Below are 8,023 nucleotides of genomic sequence, written 5' to 3' on the forward strand. Positions count from 1 at the left end.
ATTTGCTGTATCATGGATTCAAATGTGTACTGCAATTTTGACCAATTTTGACCAACTTTGTAAATTTTCTGTATTAAATAAATGGTCAGAAGGACATATTGCCAAATGACAAAAATTGTGTTAAAGTATTAACCTAAATATCGAATACAAAATAATTAATATTTTTAGTGACGTCCCTATAAGCAACATTTTACAAAAAAAGCAATATGTTTAAAATAGCGCTAAAATGGCATTTCTATTCAATTGGATAAAACTGCTGATCAAACAGACAAAATGTGCTCACCTGTATTTCACGTGCAACATTTCACGTGAAATTCGCATCAAACGTGCTTATACATGAACTCACGAGAAAATTTCAAATGAATTTCACGTGAATTGAGATTTCCATGAATATCACTTGAATTGAGATTCACATGAATATCACATGAATTTTTTCAAATGAATTACACGCGATTTTTTTTAAGGAAAATGTATTTTTCATGATTTTAATCAAATTTTAAGATATATACTATTGTTTTAATTTACCTGAATTTTTACACGAAATAAATTCATTTTATTTGCACGCAAGTTTCACATGTAAGCTCGTTGTATCAGAAATTGACGTCAGATTCACATGAAATCAAATTCACGTGAAATTGATGTGAATGAATTTTGCTGGTGTAATTCATGAATCGAAGAAAAAACATAGCAAACAAATACAAATTAGATTCTCAAGCGGAATATTTATATATAAATCATTTATTCCTTATCAGAAATATGATTTATTATATTTGGTCTAAAATTTTGGTATTAAGATTTGTAAAAGCTTACAATGTTAATGTTTCTGAGAAGATTTCGGCATCAAATTCAAACTCTGTCACTGTTTACGGGGAAACAACCCCAAGGAGGCTCGCAATTGGAAATTTTGAAAAAGCAATTTTGTTGCGCATTAAAAATTCGCGGGCATTTTGCAAAATTGGCAGATATGCATTATAAGTAACTAAATGTCGTTCGTCCAAAACAAAAATCAATAAATGAATACTAAGTTTAATGGTAATATTTCATTCGTAAAGTACAGTTTGTTTTTGCTTTGTTTATGTGGTGTTTTTTTTGGTTTTTTTCTACATTTACAACAATGGAAAATGAAATGTTATAACTTATTATCAACAGGGTTCTATTTGGATCCGTTTGTATGAAAACTATGATGCATCCTTAGTTGGACATCGATTGCGCATGTTTTTATCATGTTAATTATGATAACCTCTTCAGAAACACCTGAGATCACTCCCAGTTTTTGGTGAGGTTTGTGTTTCTAAGCTTTTTTTTTATGTAGTATCTTGTGTTTTGTGTACTTTTTTTGTCTGTCTGTCTTTTTCATTTTTAAGGCTAACCATGGCGGTGTCAGTTTATTTTTCGATCGATGAGTTTGACTGTACCTCTGGTATTTTTTGCCACCCTATTAGGTCGAGTAATTTGTCATTACAGCAAAGATAATTGCTATAAAGTTATCATTTAAAAGAACAAAAACAAACCTAAAAAACTATAAAAAAAACTAAAGACTAAGCAATGACAACTGAAAAAGTTAAACTACGAGTAAGCCAGCAAGAAGACAAATCTAGCTGATTGACTGAATGTACCCGCAAACATTTCAAAAAAATCCTTTTCAAGACGATATGCATTATCTTTTTATGATATGAAATAGGAAAAGAAAAATCGGCGTTTAAATTATTATAGCACAAGCTTGCGTATATTATTGGTTACATGGTGTGTTAGTCACCTACTACGATATCTATGGGGTCAGTAAATTCCATATTCTTCTTTAACTATCTTATTATGATATACATTTTAGTATGTATAATATTTGAGAGTAATAGTCAATTCTACAATTTCGAATAGACGGGTCATTCCTTTTAATTTACTTCAAAATTCAATTTTAAGTTGAAGTAAATCATGAAAAAACGTTCATGACGTCATAGTCACATGACAAAATTATGTATATGAGCTGATAGACAAAACACTGTCCGCCAATCAAAAGACGCGTTACATCCAAAATTAAAATATTCTGAAACAAAAACTTTTTTTTTTGATAGTGTGTATTTGATTGTTCGAAAAAATTGTTTCTTTTTCTTTGAGCAAAGCTTATAGAATGCCTGGTATTACTTAACATATTGCGAACCTTGGGCCGGTTTCACGAAGCTATCCTAAGACATGTCATAAGATATATCTTCGGACATGTCTTATGATCCTCTTATGACTATCCTAGGACATATCTCAGACCTCGTCTCGAAGCTGTCTTAGGATGATCTTAGCTAAGACATCCTAAACCTGTTGCAAGTTCTTTAAATTTTCAAATATAAATATGATGTACGGGAAAAAAATCATGTAAATGTCGTTTGTCTTACCATAAATTATTCTAAACGTATTGATTAATATAATGACATAATTTGCAAAATAAATAGAAAAAAATAAAAGTAATTTATATCTAAATTGTCTTTAAACAATACATCAATATAAATATGAAATTTTTAATTCAAAATTAAGAAAAAAGAATATAAAATGATGACATTTTTTGGTACAAGTGAGTTGAATTCAATTTCGACTTTATTGGTTAGAAAAGGTCAAGGGATAAAATCGTGCAATCTTGATTTCTATACATCGAATTTTCATCGTTGACAAATCATGATAATCTGTCAATCTAGAAAGATAACTTTTTAAGCAGGAACAGGATAATAGATAATTAGATAATAATAAGATTTTTTTTTTAAATTAATATAAAAATTGAGTGTAATTTATATAAATAAACGTATAACTATCCTAAGACCATCATAAGACACCTCTCGCGTTGTCCTAACGTTATGACCACCTTTAAGAGATGTCCTAATTTAGGACCACTTCGTGAAACCCACTTAGGACTAAGATATGTCATAAGACCATCATAAGACATGTCTTAGTCCTAAGACAGCTTCGTGAAACTGGGCCCTTATTGATAGATCTATATATATATATATGTATATCTGTATGTTTGTATGGTATTAAAGAAATCGAATAGACGGGTCATTCCTTTTAATTTACTTCAAAATTCAATTTTAAGTTGAAGTAAATCATGAAAAAACGTTCATGACGTCATAGTCACATGACAAAATTATGTATATGAGCTGATAGACAAAACACTGTCCGCTAATCAAAAGACGCGTTACATCCAAAATTAAAATATTCTGAAACAAAAACATTTTTTTTGATAGTGTGTATTTGATTGTTCGAAAAAATTGTTTCTTTTTCTTTGAGCAAAGCTTATAGAATGCCTGGTATTACTTAACATATTGCGAACCTTATTGATAGATCTATATATATATATGTATATCTGTATGTTTGTATGGTATTAAAGAAATCGTATTATAATAAATAATCTCTGGTTTTGCCTAAAAACATCATTTATCCACAGTTTTTCAGTTTATATGTACGTGTTAATCATTGTTTTAATAAACAGTATATAACCCTTATCGTGCCTCATGTTTTTACAAAATACTATCGATCGAGACAGACTATGATGAGGTTAAACGGTCAAATTATGGCCGCGCCTTACGTTTTGTTTGTCTTGACATGTGGCTTGACATGCGAGAAGGTCATTATTTGGCACTTAAACACTGAATATGAAAATCAATAAAACTGATGCAAGCCAACATCAGTCTTTAGCTGTTACAATTGGCTTTATTGGCGAGTTTCTTTTCGTAACAGCTCTGTATTTCTCTACAAACTGGTTTCTACTGGTTACATAATATGAATAATTTACACCGGAATTAGACAGGAAATTCTTCCTTTCGTATAATCATCTATCGTTGATGCTAGCCAAATCTTTTCACATTTGCTTGATTTTTTTCACACGATGCTTCATTCATAATTGTTTTTAATCAAAATCATCATAGATACTAGCCAAGGTTAAATGTTTGTATGTCGTCAACGAAAGACTCGTCAGTGACGCTCGAAACAAGGAGGTTAAAATGGCCAAATAAAATACAATGTATTGAGTACCCAAAGCTTTTGCCGAAATACTGCCAAATTAATTTGTTCCTTATACAAGCCGCAGACTAGATTGCAAAGTTGTAGCATACATTAGAATAGTCTATGATATAAACCAGTTGTTAGAACAACAACCACAGGTATCCACCAGAAATTCAATGAAAAGCAAATATAACAACCTAAATTGGAGGTCGTGCTTACACCAGTCAACTCTTTTTATTTGGTAAGTTGTAAATAGTTGTAAATCTGTGTAAATAGACTATCACAGATTAACCATAAAACTTTCTTAGATGGTAAAAGATACTTTAATATGTACAACCATGGAAATTATGTTGGAGTTTATATAAGAAAATCTCTGTATATGATGTTGTAATGCAAAAACATTTCTACCGTATACCAAACACAATTTTATTTTGCACCTATGGCTGTAAATGTTAAGTCTATTCTCCGAACAGAAAGCTAGATCAGAGTAGTTAGAAAATATATCCAAAACCCGAAGAAAATGTAATATAAACGAGAAGTATTTTTGAATCAAATTCACTGATGTTTATTCAAACGGATGTGTAAACTTACTATGAATAAATCGAGAAGACCATGTACATTTTTATAAATAAATCTACAAAGCAACTTACTAAAAAAAAAAGGGACAAATATTCAATCCCTATGGTTAATGTTCTTTTTTTTTCTTATGGTGATGTTCCTCAGGCACCATCTTACGTTGTTTATATTACACAGCTCGATCGGTATGCAAGTGTTTGTGGTGAAGTTTTGGATTTCAATAAAAGCTATTTATGTTTTACGGTAAATCATTTAGTCAAGGATTTCGGTACCATAAATTATTTGAACCTTTACTAAATTATCTTTATTAGAAACAAACATTTGGCTGAACCTGTAGAAGACTTTTTCAAACGGGATAGCACATTCTTTTTTTTACGGAGATTTTGTATACGAACCCGGAAATTTAGGTTCGACGCGGATAAGATATATTTAAAAATAACATATATGATAGGTATTTTGTGCATTTTTCCTTTTATCTCTTTTATCTCTTTTGTGATAATTTTTCATATCATGCTTCTCGCTTGAGATGAAAAATTATCGCTAGAAACTAAGCAGACATGTGGCATTGCTAACGAAATTGACAACGTCGCCATAGGTAAAATAGCGATAAACAGATTATCATTGGTCATTTCAACTCGATTGCCTTTCTCGCTTTCACCGTCCCGGCTCAAGCGAGAAAATCAATCTTGTTGAGACGATCAACGTAATCTATTAATATCATAATTGAACAATAAAATAAATTTCTTTAAAACGGTTACCAATTCAACACTGTAATTAGATCTTTAAATATTATTTTAATTGTATAAATAATCATTTTGGTATAATTTAATTCATATCAAACCAATATTGTTTTTATATAAAATTGAGAAAGGAAATGGGGAATGTGTCAACACGATAACAACCCGACCATAGAGCAGTCAACAGCGATTTATATATTTATATATGCACATTTTCGGTTCTTCAATGTCGATAGCTGAATTTAGGCATTGAACAGGGTCATTTTTTTCTCTGACTGAGATTGACGCCTTTACACTAAATCAATTGAATCAGTGTTGGATTAAATATATATCTTACATCTTGTGATCAATTTTATTTGGCAATCGCCAATGGCAGTCAGCAGGGTTAAAGAACATCAGTTGTTCGACCTGTTAGTGAAATGCGTTTTGTTTAAATATACTTTTTCACTTTTTTGGTCTTTTGGAAAATGTTGTTTGTGCTGTTTTTAGACCCTTCTACAACGAAATTTGTTTGACATGCACACGTATAAAAATTGCGGTTTTTATCCAACACAATCATAGGTTTGAACGTAGTTTTCAATTTAGACTCGTATATATATACGCAATTCTGTCTGATGAACCGCATGAGATGCGGTGAAAGCGCTAACAGAAACAATGATCGATTAATGATGTGATTTTTTGGTGTTTTTTATTTTTAAACGATATAGTAGCATGGTTTCGAATCCCGGCGAGGGAAGAACCAAAAATTTGCGAAAGCAAATTTACAGATCTAACATTGTTGGGTTGATGTTTAGACGAGTTATATGTATATAATATATATATACGAGTCTAAATTGAAAACTACGTTCAAACCTATGATTGCGTTGGATAAAAACCGCAATTTTTATACGTGTGCATGTTAAACAAATTTCGTTGTAGAAGGGTATAAAAACAGCACAAACAACATTTTCCAAAAGACCAAAAAAAGTGAAAAAGTATATTTAAACAAAACGCATATGACTAACAGGTCGAACAACTGATGTTCTTTAACCCTGCTAACTGCCATTGGCGATTGCTATATATATATAAGTTGCGAAATCAAATTTACAGATCTAACATTGTTGGGTTGATGTTTAGACGAGTTGTATATATATATATATATATATATATACTGATTTAAACTTAAGTCTTATGTACATGATTATTCTATAAGTTGCCTTTGACTCAAGTTAAATAAGCTGTCAGTTTGCTGAGATCTGTATATTAGTGTAGTCTCTTTTTTGTTTTTATTACTTGTTTTGCTGGTCTGTATCGACCCCTTTAAACTGATGATAAATGTTGAACTACTACACATTTCAAAATAGGGAGGGGCGCTCGCTATCATGTTTAACCCCACCATAGTCTCTATGTGCATGTCCCTGATCAGGAGCTTGTCATTCAGTGGTTTTCGTTTGTTGCTGTATGTCATATTTATATTTCGCTCATTGGTCTTTTTTTACATAAATCAGGCTGTTTCTTTCTGAAGCCAAACAGCTGACTATACGGTTTGAGTTTTGATCATTATTGAAGGCCTGATGGTGATGAATAGGCATAGGCAAATTCTCCATATTTTATTATTTTGTATAGACCAGAGAAGCGAAAGAAAACATAACCAACACAGTAGATCAACTATTCTAAAATTAAATAAATACACTAATTAATATACATGTACAAGTTTTATTTGGATATAAATTCAATGGGAATAAATCGAGACCCTCACATATATATGAACACAACGTGCATGCAACTGCATAACTATAATCAAATAACATCAAAGGTACCAAATTTACTGCACCATATATGCGTATTTCTACAACTAATGTCTCTTCCATGTTTCTCGAGGCTAAACGATGATTATAAGCACTCTGAGACCTGGGACAACAGTCAAGACAGTAGAACATTAGAATCAATTAAAACTTAGCTTTAAATGTTACTTTGACTTGACTCATTAGAAGGCGAAATAGAAACCGTACAAGAGTGAATTGAATGGAGACACGAAGCTAAAACGGAGCCCCATTATCCCCTTCAATATTCTTTTTTAAGTACTTCAAGTCAGGACCGTGACGAGTTCAAGAATATTTTAGAATGGACAAAGCGACATTTGATCTGCTTCGTAGTTTAGTTGAACCACTGATCGAAATAAATTCCATAAATTAATCTATCATTTCATTTTTCAGGAAGTTTCTATTACTTTTACTGGCACACATTCAATTTAGTTTACCATCATAAAAATAAAAACACAATTATTATGTAATTTCCAAAAACATTGTTTATAAAAGATAAATTTGAACAAATAAAATTTCAAATATCAAAGTAATGTCGGATGTCATACACTTCAATAACAACGACATGTCTAACAATAAACAGTTTCCTGTAATTAGCCTTCTTAAAGTAAAAGTGTTATATGTTGTACACATCGTTGTTATGTACTTTTATACTAATACATAAATTTCACATAAAAATGCAATAAAAACGCCATATTAAATGATAATAATAGTTATATGATTGATGTTGTTTCATCGTCCCGTAATTTATGTAGGTTGTGTATTCAAATTTTTTGTCCTATTTGAATAAAGACGCTGTTGAAAATTATGCAGGTTAAATGAATAAAATTATCATATGATGTGAATTTCAGGGGATTTTCTTTTTTACGTTGAATTACGGAAAATACGTGGCATGAAAAATTGCATAGATGGGTTTGTATTCGTGCGTGT

The sequence above is a fragment of the Mytilus trossulus genome, chromosome 2, assembly GCF_036588685.1.
Source record: "Mytilus trossulus isolate FHL-02 chromosome 2, PNRI_Mtr1.1.1.hap1, whole genome shotgun sequence".
In the NCBI taxonomy this organism is placed as follows: domain Eukaryota; kingdom Metazoa; phylum Mollusca; class Bivalvia; order Mytilida; family Mytilidae; genus Mytilus; species Mytilus trossulus.